Raw genomic sequence first — 17,463 nt, forward strand, 5'->3', positions numbered from 1 at the left:
CTGATAAAAAGGTCAGTATATCAAGAATATATAACAACTGTAAGCATATGCAAACCTAAGAAACAGTGCCCAAAGGCATATGAAGCAAAATTTAACAGAACTATAGTGAGAAAGGAAACAACAGCTTCATGTAATCAGAGCTCAACAACCCATTTATAATTGACAGATCAACCAAACAGACAATAGGTAAAGAAATAGAAGACTTGAATAACCATATACAATTAGACTTTTCACTGTTTTCAGTACTTATCAGTGTCAGAAATTATATCTGCTTCTATTTTACAATTTTTATATTTACTATTATTCTTTTGTTGTTGTTGTTGAGGAAGCATTCTTCCTTTTTCCTTTAGTTTTTTTGTCCAAGGCTTGCTTTAGCTCCTTAAGCATAGTTGCAGCAGTCAATTTAATGTCTTTTCCTAGACAGAGACAGAATCGCTCCACAGAAAAATCATAAGCAACTCTTCTCAAGTTTACAGGGAACGTTCTCCATGATAGACCTTGTGTCAGCCCATAAAAAAAAAAAAACTCAATATATTTTAAAAAATTAAAGTCATACAATTTACCTTCTCTGACAACAGTGAATTTTATTGAGCGAAACTAGAAATAAAATATCAGAGGAAATATGGAAAATTAACAAATATATGAAAATTATATATCACACTCTCAAGCAAGCACTAGATCAAAGAAATCACAAGGGAAATTAGAAAATATTTAGAGACCAGTGAAAACAAAACATGACATACCAAAACTTGTTAGATGGAGCAAAGGCTGTGCTTTATATACTATAAAAACTACTTTAAGAAAGATGAAAGATCTCAAAAACCAAACACCTAAACTTATAACTTAAAGAACTATAAAAAGAGCAAACTAAATTCAAAACTATCAGAGGGAAGAAAATAAAAACTACAGAATAGATAGAAATTTTTTTAAAAAACTAATGAAACAAAAAGTTGGTTCTTTGAAAAGATCAACAAAATTGATAATTCTTTAGCTAGAATGACTAAGAAAAAGAGAGGAGACACGGATAATTAAAATCTGAAATTAAAATGAGGGATATCACTACTGGTGTTATATAAATAAAAGGATTATAGGAAAATACTGTAAAGCAACAAATTATATTAACCAAGATGAAATTGAAAAATTTCTAGAAACACTAAAATTACCAAAACTGACTCAAAAAATAGATAATCTGAAACACATCTAAAACTACAGAGATTGAATCAAAAACATACCAGAAATGAAAAGCCCAAGACCAGATGGCTTCACTGGTATTTAAAGAAGATTAACAAAATCCTTCGGAAAAATTCTTCCAAAATAGAAGAGGAAGTAATTCTCTCTATTCCATGAAGCCAGCATTACCCAGATACCAAAGCCAGACAAGGACAAAACAATACAGACCAATATCCCTCATGAAAATATTATAGATGCAAACCCCTCTATTGAACACTACCAGAGTCTAGGAGTATTAAAAGGACTACACATCATGACTGCTACTGCTAAGTCATTTCAGTCGTGTCCGACTCTGTGTGACCCCATAGATGGCAGCCCACCAGGCTCCCTCGTCCCTGGGATTCTCCAGGCAAGAACACCGGAGTGGGTTGCATTTCCTTCTCCAATGCATGAAAGTGAAAAGTGAAAGTGAAGTCGCTCAGTCATATCCGACCCTCAGCGACCCTATGGACTGCAGCCTACCAGGCTCCTCCATCCATGGGATTTTCCAGGCAAGAGTACTGGAGTGGGGTGCCATTGCCTTCTCTGACACATCATGACTATGTGGGATTTATCCCAGAAATGCAGGGGTATTTCAACATCTGAAAATCAACCATATTAGTAAAACAGAGGTGGGAAAAAAAAAAAATCTCAAATTGATGAAAGAAAAGCATCTGATAAGTTTCAACACTCTTTCATGATAAAAATCCTCAAAACCTAAGAATAGAAGAGGCCTTCCTCAATACGATAAAGTTATTCATGATAAACCCACAGCTAATATTATATTCACTAGTGGAAAAACTGAAAGCTTTTCCCCTAAGTTCAGGAACAAGACTAGAAATTCACTTTCACCCTGGTATTCAACATAATATCAGGAAGTTCTAGCTAGAGAAGTTGACAAGAGGAAAAAATAAAAGTAGCTAAAACAGAAAAGAAGAAGTTAAACTAAATCTATTCACAGACAAAACAACCTTATATATAAAAATGCTAAAGAATTCACACACACACACACACAAAAAGGCTTACAGCTAAAAAATCAGTAAAATTGCAGGATACAAAATGAATATACACAAACTGATTTTTTTCTATACAATGCCAATGCAGAATTAGAAAGTAAAATAAACAAAATGATTCACTTTACTATACACTCAAAAACAATAAAATGCTTAGGAATCGATGTACAAGAATTTTACAGTGAAAACTACAAAATATTGTTCAAGTACACTAAAAAGAAATAAAGAAATGGAAAGATATCCTACGTTCATAAACACAAAGATAATATTATAAACTGTCAGGATTACTCAAAGTAATCTACAGATTCAATGCATTTCCTATCAAAAGCCCAATGGCTTTTTGTGCAGATACGGAAGTGCCAATCTAAATTTATGTGGAATTGCAAGGGACTCCAAATAGCTGAGACAATATTGAAAAAGATGAAAAAAAAATGGAGGATTCACACTTCCTGATTTCAATATGGACCACAAAGCTATAGCAATTACACAATGTAGTAGTAGCATATGGATAGGTGTATTAATCCATGGAACAGAACTGAAAGCCCAAGTACGTTCAACTAATTTTCAGCAAGGATGCCAAGATCATTCAATGGTAATAATGTTTTCAATAAGCAGTGCTGGAACAACTGGATATCCACATGAAAAGAATCAAAGTACCTATATCACACCATATACAAAGATTTACTCAAAAAGGATTAAAGACATTCATTTAAGAATTGAAACTACACAACTCTTAGAGGAAAAAAATGGCAAATTTTCATGTTTCAGGTTTTGGCAAGGGGTTCCTAAATATGATACCAAGATCACAAGCAACAAAATTTAAAAACAAACAAAATGAACTTCATCAAAATTTAATACTTCTGTGCAAAGGATCCTATCAAGAAAGTGGAAACAAGCTACAATAGTAAACTGAATAAACTTCTTTCTTCCTATCTGCTCATAGCATTTTGCAGTATATCTGTTAATTATTTAATTCTGCCTTGCATAGTGCTGGCATCCCTTATTCTTTTTTTTTTATTCTTTAGAACTCTCGAGTGGCTTGCATATTGCAGGTGATCAAGAAAGTCTTAAGTACTGATTGAATGCCAATTTATCCTGTTTCCCTGATACTTATCACTCAGGAACACATGAAAACAATGCCTTGGTAATGAACAAACATTCTAAGGAAGTGTACAATAAAGGCATAACCAAACTCATTTTGGTACAGTAAGGAATACATCCTAGACAAATAAATTTCAAACCAAATTTTGAAGTAAGGAAATGCTTCACTGGTGCTTAGTGGAAATGAATCTACAGTATGGAAGGGTGTGAAATGAGGTGACCAACAAATGAGACACATGGGCTCTGATTGGGAGGAAGAGAAGCAGGAAATAAAAGGCATTTTGTTATTTAGGCAAGCCAGAAGAGATTTTTTTCTAACAACTTGTCTATCAAATCAAAAGGATTAAACATGGTGTCATATATCTCATGGTACCATATGAAATCTACTATGTGAGATATGAATGGATATATACCATTGATAGGGCTTCTCTGGTGGCTCAGATGATAAAGAATCTGCCTGCAATGTGGGAGACCTGGGTTCAATCCCTGGGTTGGGAAGATTCCCCTGGAGGAGGGCATGGCAACCCACTCCAGTGTTCTTGCATGGGGAATCTCCATGGACAGAGGAGCCTGGTGGACTAGAGTCCATGGGGTCGTAAAGAGTCAGACATGACTGAGTCACTAAGCACAGCACATACCATTGATATGTTACATGGATCCTATAAAATGAGATGATCCACACCATATGGTAGTATCTCACAATATAATTGAACAACTGAGATGTCAGGGTACAGATTGGTTTAGGCATCTATCTACTTACTGGGAGGTTACAGATTATCCTAAAGCCTTAGTTCTAGTTTTTTAAATATAGTATTTATGTCACAATATAAATAAATCATTTGTACACTTTACTAATGTTATTGTCATATATGGCCATCAAAATACACTGTAGTAAGTCAAAATCAGTCACTATAATCGGATGGGACTATTTTATATGTGTGTGTGATTAATAGACATTGCTACAGGCATGTTTGTTTAAGTGTATTGATTATGAAACCTGCTTTAGCACTCTGTACCAATTGGTGTTTTTCATGATGCAGTCTGGTGATTGTCTACTGTTGACTTTTGTTGTTTTATCTTCTTTGTGTACAGGCAGGGTCTTCCTGGATATCAATATCTCTATCAGCTAAATGGGGACAGTAGTGCTGGCAATGGCAACCTTCCTCCCCAGTCTAAAATGGTAATAGAGACATGCTAAAGCTAGATTGCTGATGGTTTCTTCCAAACTGTCCAGGTGACAAGAAAAAATTCACAACAGGCTCTTATCAATGAAGAATAACCTACAAGAATATTAAATGTTTCACTTATCCACTTAAATACTTTTCAAGCCCTTTTAACTTTGACAAGTATAAAGGGAAAAAAAAAATCTTCTTGACAATGATCAAGAGTGGAAAAACATGGATGCAATTTGGTTGCCTGCCAGATAAATGAAGGACAAACTAAATAACACCTCCATGTCATTAGAGATGATGATACAGCTTGACAAGGAGTCTGACAGTATCTAAGTGTTTTTACTTCATAGAAAGTGGATTGACTCTTCAGGCCTTAAAAAGAATAGAAAACAAAGATGTTTTGTTGGGAGTAAGGAATGCTGTGGGATCTTCTCATTATTTTTGTACCTTGAACCCACCTTTCTCATATGACAGAGGTCATTCTTCATTTAATCCCCCATACCCCTCAAAAAGCTGTAACTTAGAACCCAACAACAAAAATCTTCCACCTATGGTTTAAGATAATTTAATTATCTCAAATGTCACTAAAGGAAAAAAAAATGTTAAAAGTTAAAAAAGCACACACAAAAAATCTACATCTAAAATCAATACAACTTGTTTTAATATATATGAACACAGCATTTACCCTGATTCATTTACATTTGGATGGAACAGTGTAGTTTGCAATGCACTTTTAAATAAGCTAACTCATTTTATCCTCACATAGAAGCTCTGAAGTTGGACAGAGGATGGGAAATATTAGCATTCTCATTTCATAAAAGAGAATGTGGAGTCCTAGTCCAAGGTCATGGGTGTAAAGCCTTGTACCAAGGCCATCCCTGGAATTGACTTAGATCCATTGCAACCATTGCCATGAGCCCCACTGACCTAAACCGGCCCCCATATTAGGTAAAAATACCCACCTAGAGCACCCTAACCAATCACCTAATGCCATCCTTCCAGCAGGAATTTTTCTTTGTCTTGAGGCTGTAAACATTGGCTACTTTCTGAAGGAGATCCACCCTGGGATTTCTTTGGAAGGAATGATGTTAAAGCTGAAGCTCCAGTACTTTGGCCACCTCATGCGAAGAGTTGACTCATTGGAAAAACTCTCATGCTGGGAGGGATTGGGGGCAGGAGGAGAAGGGACGACCGAGGATGAGAAGGCTGGATGGCATCACAGACTCAATGGACGTGAGTCTGAGTGAACTCCGGGAGTTGGTGATGGACAGGAAGGCCTGGCGTGCTGCGATTCATGGGGTTGCAAAGAGTCGGACACAACCGAGCAACTGAACTGAACTGAAGCCATAAAAGGGGTCAGCTCTCCTTTGAGCCAGTCCACTGTTCTAATAGCATCTCCTCTCATTCTGCCTTCTGTCTGGAAGTTCCTTTCCAACCCACACACAGACCAAGACAGAAGACTTCTCAGCTGAAGTGATTCACTCAAGGTCACACAAGGAAGTGGCAAAGCTAGAACTAATAAGGAAGGTCTCCAAACTCTATATCTTGTCCTTTTTTCCCCAGTGCAAATTGTCCCCTGCCTCATAGTAACATATTCATATAAACATTTTACTAGAGTTTCTCAAGTGCTTTCACATATATTAGGTGGAACCATATGGAACATTACTTAACCAACTAAAATGGCAATTCCACATGATTCAAATAAACATCACATTTTATTTTCAGAAGGTTCCTCATTGTTTACCTGTCTTGCTGTAGGCACTGCCTCTCCCATCATCCTCATCCCCAAACACTTTTAACATAAGCAGGGACCACTCTTGCCAGATGTTCTAAATTTAAGATCACATGTTGTGAATTTTTAATCACTCACTCCTTTCTAATTGGTTCTTTGCCCTCTTCCATCTAGATCCTTTAAGTAACTAATAAATGACTTTACATGAGTGTTCTAATAACTGAGATGAGCAGCATGTTACCTCTCAGAAAGGCATTTGCCCTAGTCTTCATAGGTCATTAATTCAAAGGAGTAAATTTCTAATGAATCTCTCTACCAGTATTGGAAGAGAATAGATGTTGCCCCTTATAACAGTGTCACTGATGTCCACCAAGAAGCTAATTAAACCTTTACTCGACCTGTATGGAAGATTTCCTCTTGATTACTTGCACTTTCCCTCTCCATCCTTTACATCCTTCCCTCTTCCCTCTCTCTCCATTTGTCTCATTCTCTCTTGATTTATCTTTTTTTCTACTGTCCTTTTCCCCAAAAACTTTTCCTCCCTTCTTTCCTTTCCCTCTTTCACCAGAGTAGCCCTTACTTATTTCAGGCCTTCTTTCTCATTACCTGTAAAATAATTTCACCTGTCAATATCCATAGGACAATGCTTAGCAATTATAATTTTTGTCTGTTCCCAAGTAGTGACTAGCTTCCAATTTAAAGCTATTCATAGCACACACAGTGGTCCATGGATCTATCTTTTGGTTCAACATTGTTTGTACCAGACTTGTGGACACCCCTTTTTCCAGCCTCTGACCACCCTTCAGCCTCTTTTCCAATCACATCCTCCGAGACTATCTTCTTTGCCCTCCTCAGCCTCCTGGACCAGCCAACTCCATTTCCTTTCTTTCTTTCTTTTTTTTTTTTTTTTTTTTTTGTTGTTGTTGTTGCTTAACTGGTTATGGCTGACCCACCACGGGGACCCAGATTCATCAGAATTATTCCACTGAGATGAAGGCCACCATCAACCATGAGCTCATCGTGAATCTGGATCCTCTTACACTTACCTCTCTCTGGGCTTCTATTTCAACCAAGAGGTTGTGACTCTGGAGGGGGTGGGTCACTTCTGTGACTTCGCGGTGGAGAAGCTTAAGGGCGCTCAGTATCTCCTGAAGATTCAAAACCGTCGCGGTGTCCCTACGCTCTTTCAGGAGTGCAGAAGCCGTCCCAAGATGAATGGGATAAAACTCTAGACAATAAGGAAGCTGCCACGGCCCTGGAGAAGAACCTGAGCCAGGCCTTTTTGGACCTGCCTGCCCTGGGTTCTGCTCTTGCAGACCTCCATGCCTGTGGCTTCCTAGAGAGTGGCTTCCTGGAGGAGCAACTGAAACTCATCAAGTAGATTACAACCACCCATAGCCCATACCCCAACCCCTGAAGACTGAGGGTGGGGTGGAGGGAGAGTTGAGCAGTAACTCTTCCAAAGGTTCACCCTCAACCAGCCTAGGAGCCCAGAAACCTTTGACAGGCCCCTCTGCATCCCCCTGAAGTCAGGGCTTCTGTCTTAAGCCTCTCCCTGCAGTCACCAGACAGCTTTGTAACTACCTTGGAGCCCCGGCCGAAGTAGTGGACCAAAAGGAAAACATCAAGGACAAAGCAAAAATAGCCACAACAAAACAAAACTCTACCAAATCTTTTATTTAGCACTTACTGATTGTCCCTAATTGTACTAATCATCTTATATGCATTTGGGTTTAAATTAACTTTTAAACAATGTATTTATTTATTTTAATTGTAGGATAATTACGATATTGTGATGGCCTCTGCCATAAGTCAACATGAATCGGTCATAGGCATACAAATGTACCCTCTCTCCTGAATGCTCCTCCCACTTTTCTCCCCACCCCATCCCTCCAGGTTGTCATAGATCATCAGCTTTGGGTTCCCTGCATTATATATTAAACTTCCACTGGCTATCTGTTTTGCCTATGGTAATGTATACATTTCAATGCTATTCTCTCAAATCATCCCACTTGTCCTTCTCCCACTTGTCCAAAAGTCTGTTCTTTGTGTCTCCTTGGCTGCACTGCACATAAGATTGTCAGTACTAGCTTTCTAGATTCCAAATATATGCGTTAATATGCAGTATTTGTCTTTCTCTTTGAGGAAACCATAATTGAAAAAGAAACATATACCCCAATGTTCATTGCAGCACCATTTACAATAGGTGGCACATGGAAGCAACTTAGATGTCCATCCACAGATGAATGGATAAGGAAGTTGTGGTACATATACACAATGGAATTACTCAGCTATAAATTATCTTTTAACTTGAGATGATTATAGAGTCACATGAAGTTGTAACAAATAGTAAAGAGAGATCCTGCATGTATCATTTACACATTTCCTCCAATGGTAATATCTGCCAAAACTAGTACAAAATCACGACCAAGATATAGACATTAGTATGGTCAAGATACAGAAGATTTCCATCACAAGGATCACTCGTTTTGCCCTTTTTTAGTCACACCCACACTCATCCCTACCCTCTGCCCTGTCCCTGATCTAGGGTAATCATTGATCAGTTAACCATGTCTATAATTTTGTCATTTCAAGAATGTTGCATAAATCAAATTGTTTAATAGATAAGGTTTTAGCATCAGCTGTTTTTCACTAAGTATACTTCTCTGGAGATTCATTTACATTGTTGCTTATATCAGTATTCCTTTTCTTTTTATTTCCAAGTAAGTATTCCAAGGTAAACCACTGTTTGTTTAACCATTCATCCATTGAAGAACAATTTGAGTTATTTTCAGTTTGGAGTTATCACAAACAAACCTGCTATAAACATTCATGTACAAATTTTTGTTTGGACATAAGTTTTCAGAGATAAATGTCTAGGAGTACAATTGCTAGGTTTTATGCTAGTCACAAGTTTAGGGCTTTTATTTATTTATTTATTTTGGCTTTTGGTTTGCTTTTGACTGACAAACTTTCCCAGAGTTGCTATACTATTTAACATTTTACTGTCAGATATATGAGCAATCTGAATTCTCTGCATCCTTGCAAGCATTTGGTGTTGTTACTAATTTTATAGTGAATATATTTTATATAGTGCCTATTTAGCCCTTCTGATAGATATTTGGTAAAATCTCATTGTAGTTTTCATTTACACTTACTAATGACTAATACACTGAATATTTTCCATGTGCTTCTTTACCATCTATATGTCTTCTTTTGTGAACTGTCTTTTAATGCCTTTTACCCATTTGGGTTTGCTTTTTTGTCCTTTTTTTGAAGCTGTTGAGTTTTCCTGCTGCTGTGTCACTTCAGTCATGTCTGACTCTGTGTGACCCCATAGACGGCAGCCCACCAGGCTCCCCCATCCCTGGGATTCTCCAGGCAAGAACACTGGAGTGGGTTGCCATTTCCTTCTCCAATGCATGAAAGTGAAAAGTGAAAGTGAAGTCACTCAGTCGTGTCCGACTCTTAGCGAACCCATGGACCACAGCTTACCAGGCTCTTCCATCCGTGGGATTTTCCAGGCAAGAGTACTGGAGTGGGGTGCCATTGCCTCCTCCATTGAGTTTTGAGAGTTCTTTAAATAGAGCTATAAATCCTTTGTCAAATACATGATTTGCAAATAGTTTCTCCCAATCCATAACTTACACTTTCATCCTTACAAGGACTTCTTCCACAGAGCTAAATATTTTTAATCTATAAGTTTCAATTTATCAGTTTTACCAGATGTTACTGAAGGGTATTTTAGTTTCTATAAAGCTTAAAAAAAAAATATGTATCTGTGTATCTGTGGAGAATAGTGTGTGTGTGTGTGTGTGTGTGTGTGTGTGTGTTAGTCACTCAGTTGTGTCTGACTCTTTACGACCCCATGTACTACAGTCCCCCAGGATCCTCTGTCCATGGAATTCTCCAAGCAAGAATACTGGAATGGGTTGCCATTTCCTTCTCCAGGGGATCTTCCTGAGCCAGGGACTGAAGCAGGGTCTTCTGCATTGCATACAGATTCTTTACCATCTGAGCCACCAGGGAAGCCTGGAAAATAGCATATGTATAAAAATACATTGATACTCGTGTTGAAACACTGTTGCAATTATGGTGATAAATGGCACTTGGGTATGGTGTGTAACTCTTTTAATATGCTGCTGGATTTAATTTAATACTATGTTAAGGATTTTTACATCTATATTCATAGAGATACTGGCATATAATTTTCTTTTTTATATCATCTTTGTCTTGTTCTAGTATCAGAGTTAACTGTAGCTTCATAAAATGAATTACCAAGTGTTCCCTCTTTAAATTGTTTGGAAGAAATTTTATAGAATTGATTTTAATTCCTCTTTAAATATATGCTAGAATTCTACAGATTTCTGATCATGAAGATTTCTTTGGGGGCACTTTTAATTTATTAATTCAATTTCCTTAATATTTATGTGGTTATTCAAATTAAATATTTTATATTGAACAAATTGTGATAATTTGTATTTTTCAAGGAAGTGATCCATTTCATGTAAGCTGTCTAATTTATTTTTGAATAGTTGTTCATATTATTCGCTTATTGTCTTTTTCATGTCTTGCAGGGTCTTTAGTGATATCCTATTTAATTTCTGGTGTTGGGATTTTGTATCTTATCTCTTCTTTCAGTCAGTCTTTCTCAAAATTTGTAAAAGTTATCAGTCTTTTAAAATAATCAACTCTTTCTTTCATTTATTTTCTCTATTGTTTTTCTGTTTTTAATTTCATTTATCCCAGCTCTTTATTATTTTACTCCTTCAGCTTGCTTCAGATTTATCTTGTCCTTCTTTTTCTAGATTCTTAAGAGATTCGTTTATTACTTTGAAATGTTTCTTCTTTTCTAATGTATGCATATGTGCCATAAATTTCCCTCTCAGCACTGCTTTAATGGTGTGCCACAAATTTTAATATGTTGGATTTTGATTCCATTTAATACATTTTTTATTTCCTTTAATATTCCATCTCTGACCCAAGGATTATCTACAAGTGTGTCTGTTTCCCAAGTCCTTTGGGATTTTCCTGTTATTCTCTTATTATTGATTTCTAGTTTGATTCCATTGTGGTCAGAAAACATACGCTGAATGCTTTCAATTGCTTTAAAATTTTTGGTTTGTTTAATGGTCCAAAATGTGGTCTATCATAGTATATCTTCCGTGAGAACCTTAAAAGAAAGTGTTTTCTGCTTTAGGGGGATGAAGTGCTCTATAAAGATCAATTAGATCAGCTTGTTTGATGTTATTGTCAAATTATATACTCTTGTGGATTTTCTTTCAAGTTGTTATGCCAGTTTTTGAGAGGGAATATTGAAGTCTCCAGGCAAGAATACTAGAGTGGGTTGCCATGCCCTTCTCAAGGTGATCTTCCTCACCAAGGGATCAAACCCATGTCTCTTATGTCTCCTGCATTGGCAGGCAGGTTCTTTACCACTAGTGCCACTTTAGACCACTTATTTTTAAGGAAACTATTGATATCTTATAGCTTCATCTGCCATTTTTTTTTTCTGTTTCTTCTGGTTTTCATTTTTCTGATTACTTTTTCCTGCCTTTCTGTGTTTTACTTAAATATTTTTTAAGTAGTCATGTATGGATGTGAGAGTTGGACCATGAAGAAGGTTGAGTGCTGAAGAATTTGTGCTTTTGAATTGTGGTGCTGGAGAAGACTCTTGAGAGTCGCTTGGACTGCAAGGAGACCAAACCAGTCAATCCTAAAGGAAATCAACTCTGAATATTCATTGGAAGGACTGATACTGAAGCTGAAGCTCCAATACTTTGGCCACCTGATGCAAAGAGCTGACTCATTAGAGAAGATCCTGATGCTTGGAAAGACTGAGGGCAAGAGGAGAAGGAGGCAACAGAGGATAAGATGGTTGGATGGCATCAATGATGGCATCAAAGTCAGTGAGTTTGAGTGGAGCTCAGCAAGCTCCCGGAGATAGTTGTTGCAGTTCATGGGGTCACAAAGAGTTGGACACAACTTAGTGACTGAACAACAACAAAGTTTCATTTTCATCTATCAATAGTTACGTTTTAATTTTTCTTTTTTATTATTTATTGACATTTATTCCTTGCAGTGTTGGGTCTTCATTGCTGCACACAAACTTTCTCTAGTTGCAGAAAGTGGAGGGGGCTTCTCTTGCTCTAGGTCCTAGGTGTGGGCTTCAGTAGTCGTGGCACAAGAGCTTCTTTGCTCTGTGGCATGTGGGATCTTCCTGGATCAGGGATTTAACAGGTGTCCCCTGCATTAACAGGTGGATTCTTAGCCATTGGACTAGCAGGTAAGCCCTTATCAATAGTGTTGTTGAGTGTGTTTGTTTCTGTAGCTATTTAATGGTTGCTTTCAGTATTGACTTATATATATATATATATAAAACTTATCCTTGCCCCTGCTGAGCAAAGTGAGTATTCTAGTTACCCATTATGCCTTCTCTCATGCCTCAAAAGTTTAGAAGGATAGAAGTGCCCCCCTTATTGTTCCTCATAAGGTCCACTGTTACTAAGGGTGGTGGCCTTATTACCAGTCAATTCAGTTCAGTCACTCAGTCATGTCCGACTCTTTGCAACCCCATGGACTGCAGAACAGCAGGCTTCCCTGTCCATCACTAACTCCCAGAGCTTGCTCAAACTCGTGCCCATTAAGTTGGTGATGCCATCCAACCATCTCATCCTCTGTCATCCCCTCTCTTCCTGCCTTCAATCTTTCCCAGCATCAGGATCTTTTCCTGTGAGTCAGTTCTTTACATCAGGTGGCCATAGTTTTGAGCTTCAGCATCAGTACTTCCACTGAATAGTCAGGACTGATTTCCTTTAGGATGGACTGGTTGGATCTCCTCGCATTCCAAGGGACTCTCAAGAGTCTTCTCCAGCACCACAGATCAAAAGCATCAGTCCTTCAGTGCTCAGATTTCTTTATGGTCCAACTCTCACATCCATACATGACTACTGTAAAAACCATAGCTTCGACTGCTGCTGCTGCTAAGTTGCTTCAGTCGTGTCCGACTCTGTGCAACCCCATAAACAGCAGCCCACCAGGCTCCGCCGTCCCTGGGATTCTCCAGGCAAAAACACGGGATGGGGTTGCCATTTCCTTCTCCATAGCTTTGACTAGATGGACCTTTTTTGGCAAAGATGTCTCTGCTTTTTAATATGCTGTATAGGTTGGTCATAGGTTTTCTTCCAAGGAGAAAGCATCTTTATTTTCATGACTGCAGTCACCATCTTCAGTGATTTTGGAGTCCCCCAAAATAAAGTCTGTCATGGTTTCCATTGTTTCCCCATCTATTTGCCATGAAGTGATGGGACCAGATGCCATGATCTTAGTTTTCTGAATGTTGAGTTTAAAGTCAACTTTTTCATATTTCTCTTTCACTTTCCTCCTTTCCTCAAGAGGATCTTTAGTTCTTCTTCCCTTTCTGCCATAAGGGTGATGTTATCTGCATATCTGAGGTAATTGATATTTCTCCCACGAGACATTAAAATTCCTGACTCTTACTAGGCCTCCTCTGACACCTCCTCAGTTGGAGGGAAAGAAAGATACCTCAGTACTCCCCACCATCTCTACTGACACCACTGGATAGGAGGCTAGCTTGTCACCACCAGTTGGGAATAAAAGTCCAAGCACCTTATTCAACTTTTTTTGATACCACCACAAAGAGGGCAGGGAAGACCAGAACACCTTACATCAGCCTAGAAAGAGTGCAAGTCTAGGCTCTTCCTTTGCTGGTGGGAGTGGGTCCAAAATTTTTTTGTGGTGTTTCACTAGAGTGGTTATTGACCAAAATTTTTCTGTCTTATTAGGCTACCCCTTTCCTGGTCTTTTGGCTAGAGAAAACAGGCTCTATTTTTAATCTGTATGCCTGTTGATATTCCTAGGTTGCTGGTTTCTTCAAGACTGTATCTTCAAGAAGTGAAGTGAAGTTGCTTAGTCATGTCTGACTCTTTGCGACCACTTGGACTGTAACCTATCAGGCTCCTCTGACCATGGGATTTTCCAGGCAAGAATACCAGGGTGGGTTGCCATTTCCTTCTCCAGGGGATCTTCCCAACCCAGGGATTGAACCCGGGTCTCTTGCATTGCAGGCAGGCACTTTACTGTCTGAGCCACCAGGGAAGCTTAAAAGTAAAGTTGAGGGAACTCCCTGCTATGTCATTCTTTGAGTTCACAGCTTACCAGCTGATCTGGCTTCCACTCATCTCTCAGAGTATTTTTGGCTCTGAAATAGAAACATCTCTCTGTTTCATGTATCATATCGTATCCATGGGTTTTAAATATACTTAACAGGAAAAAAAAAATAGTGGAAAGTATATCTAGTCTATCTTCTGGAAAGGAGAAGTTGTACAATCATGTTACTTTAACTTCACAGCAACCCCAAAAGTTTGATCCTATCATTATTCCTTAATAAAATTGAGACCCATAGACATTACCCAGGGCTTCCCAGGTAGTGCTGGTGGTAAAGAACTTGCCTCCCAGTGCAGGATCGGAGAAGGCAATGGCGGCCCACTCTGGTACTCTTGCCTGGAAAATCCCATGGATGGAGGAGCCTGGTAGGCTGCCGTCCATGGGACTGTGAAGAGTCAGACACGACTGAGCGACTTCACTTTCACTTTCTACTTTCATACTTTGGAGAAGGAAGTGGCAACCCACTCCAGTGTTCTTGCCTGGAGAATCCCAGGGACAGCGGAGCCTGGTGGGCTGCTGTCTATGGGGTCACGCAGAGTCGGACACGACTGAAGTGACTTAGCAGCAGCAGCAGTGCTGGAGACGTAAAAGACATGGGTTTGATCCCTAGGTCAGGAAGATCCCCTGGAGGAGGACATGGCACACTCCAGTTTTCTTGCCTGGAGAATCCCAAGGACAGAGGAGCCTGGTGGACTACGGTTCATAGGGTTGCAAAGAGTCGGACATGACTGAGGCAACTTAGCCTGCACCCATAGAAGTTACCCAGACTGCCTGAACCTACAAACCAACAAATGGTAAAATCATAATTCAAATTCAGCTATGTATCATCCCAAAGCTTAGATAATTAAATGATATATTGACTTATAGGAAAATCATTGTCCTTACCCACCACAAGGTAGTGGTCCAAAATGTTGTTGAATATGGCAGGCACTAGCCATCTATGGATAACTAAATTTCTGTTCATTAAAATGAAATAAAATTTAAAATCCAGCTGCTCAGTCATACTAGATTCAAGTATTCAATAGCCATGTGTGGTTAATGGCTACTCTATTAGACGGTGTAATATAGAATATTTCCATTATTGTAGAACATTATACTGGACAGTATTGGTCTAGAGAGTATTCACACAATAAATATAAACTATGATGGATGCTTATAATAGAGGGATCCATTATATCATAGATGATAAAATGCTATATAACTGAATACTAACGTGGTTTTACTCATGTAATCTAAGAAATGTTCATGGAAGGTACATCAAAAACTATAGGTATATTTAGAAAAATTCGACAACGGGGTTTGTTTGTTTGTTTGTTTTAATTGGCAGTCTTTGGGGGTTTTGTTTGTTTGCTTGCTTTTGTAAAGTTTTATTTTTTAATTAATTTATTTTTTATTGGAGGATAATTGCTTTACAGTGTTGTGTTGATTTCTGCCATTCACCAACATGAATCAGCCATTGGTATACACGTGTCCTCTCCTTTTTGAACCTCTCTCCCACTCCTCCATCCCATCCTGCCCCTCTAGGTTGTCACAGTGCACCAGGCTGAGCTCCCTGTGTTATAAAGCAACTTCCCACCAGCTATCTGTTTTATATATGGTAATGTATATGTTTCTTCCCAAATGAAGAAACTTCCCAGGTGAAGAAGACTTCCCAGGTGGTGCTAGAGGTAAAGAATTCCTCTGCAATGTGGGAAACCTGGGTTCAATCCCTGGGTTGGGAAGATCCCCTGGAGAAGGGAATGGCAACCCACTCCAGTATTCTTGCCTGGAGAATTCCATGGTCAGAGGGAGCCTGGCAGGCTACAGTCCATGAGGTTGCAAAGAGTCAGACACAACTGAAGTGACTTAGCACTCAGCATACAGGTATATGTTTCAATGCTATTCTCTCGAGTCATGCTACACTCTTCTTCCTCCACTGGGACAACAGGGATTTGATTGTTTGGTTCCCTGATATATTTCCAACATCTCATACAGGACCTCATCTCAAACAGGACCTTGCACATAATAGATGCAGAAAAAGTATTTCTAATAAATGCCTGAATTAATAAATAAATTAGAGGGCACTGTTAACAAGTCAAACTACTACTTCTGAGCAAGTACATAGAGAAGGGAGTGAGCATGGTTTTTCAGGGAACAATAAGTGTAGTCAGCACAGCATTTGGCAAAGATATAATACATGAGACTAGAAAGGAGAGTAGGAGCCAGATCATGGAGGGCCTTATATCATCAGTAAAAGACCATTTCCAAACTCCATATATCCAAACTCTAATTAGTCCTCTTTCCCTCCATTGCATTCCTTCTCCTGCATTTTCTGTCTTTACCCAGTTAAAGTTATCAACATTAAAATGTGAAGATCATCTTAGACATTTTTGTCATTACATCTTTCCATTAATCAATCCCCAAGTCATTTCATTCCTGCTTCTCAAATCCCTAATGAATCTACCTCCTCCTCTCCATTGACACAACTGCTACCAAGCTTCAGGACTTTGTTGCTTCTTGCCTGAACGATTACAATAGCTTCCTACTTGGTTTTCTTGCCTTCATTCTCTTCTAGTCCATCCTTTACATTATAAGATTTATCAATTGAAAAAAAAAAATCTATACAGATAAGTACCCAGCTTAAACCCTTGGCATCATATTTAAATACTTTAGAGCTAACAGACTTTTCCAGATTTATCACCAGTCACCTATGAATTGCATTCCATTTACTTTGAGATAGAGAAGCAATTGCATTCCTTGTGTGTCTCAAGCCTTTTGTATAAGCATGCCTTGTTTTTGCACAGGATGGTAACACTGCTGTAATAAATGAACTCTCCAGTTTGTCTTGAGAATACTTATTAAGTTAATATGACTGAGCTCTGCCCTTATCAACTCTATGAAGATCTATCCTATCCCTGACTCATATTCCTTCCATCTCTAGCCTTGAATTTTATTAAATACTCTCTCCTCCATGGTACATAGCATCCTAAGTATATTTCCATTGTGTCGTCTAGCACACTACTTTTTCATCAATGTCTTCTTTCCTCATGCATTGTGAATTCCTTGAAGG

General features: G+C 38.5%; 1 pseudogene; it reads left to right on the forward strand.

Moving 5' to 3' along the window:
- Positions 1–3,369: 3,369 nt before the first annotated feature.
- LOC128069392 (ferritin light chain-like) lies at positions 3,370–7,608 on the forward strand (annotated as a pseudogene).
- Positions 7,609–17,463: the final 9,855 nt, after the last annotated feature.

The sequence above is a fragment of the Budorcas taxicolor genome, chromosome X (genome assembly GCF_023091745.1).
Source record: "Budorcas taxicolor isolate Tak-1 chromosome X, Takin1.1, whole genome shotgun sequence".
Classification (NCBI taxonomy): Eukaryota; Metazoa; Chordata; class Mammalia; order Artiodactyla; family Bovidae; genus Budorcas; species Budorcas taxicolor.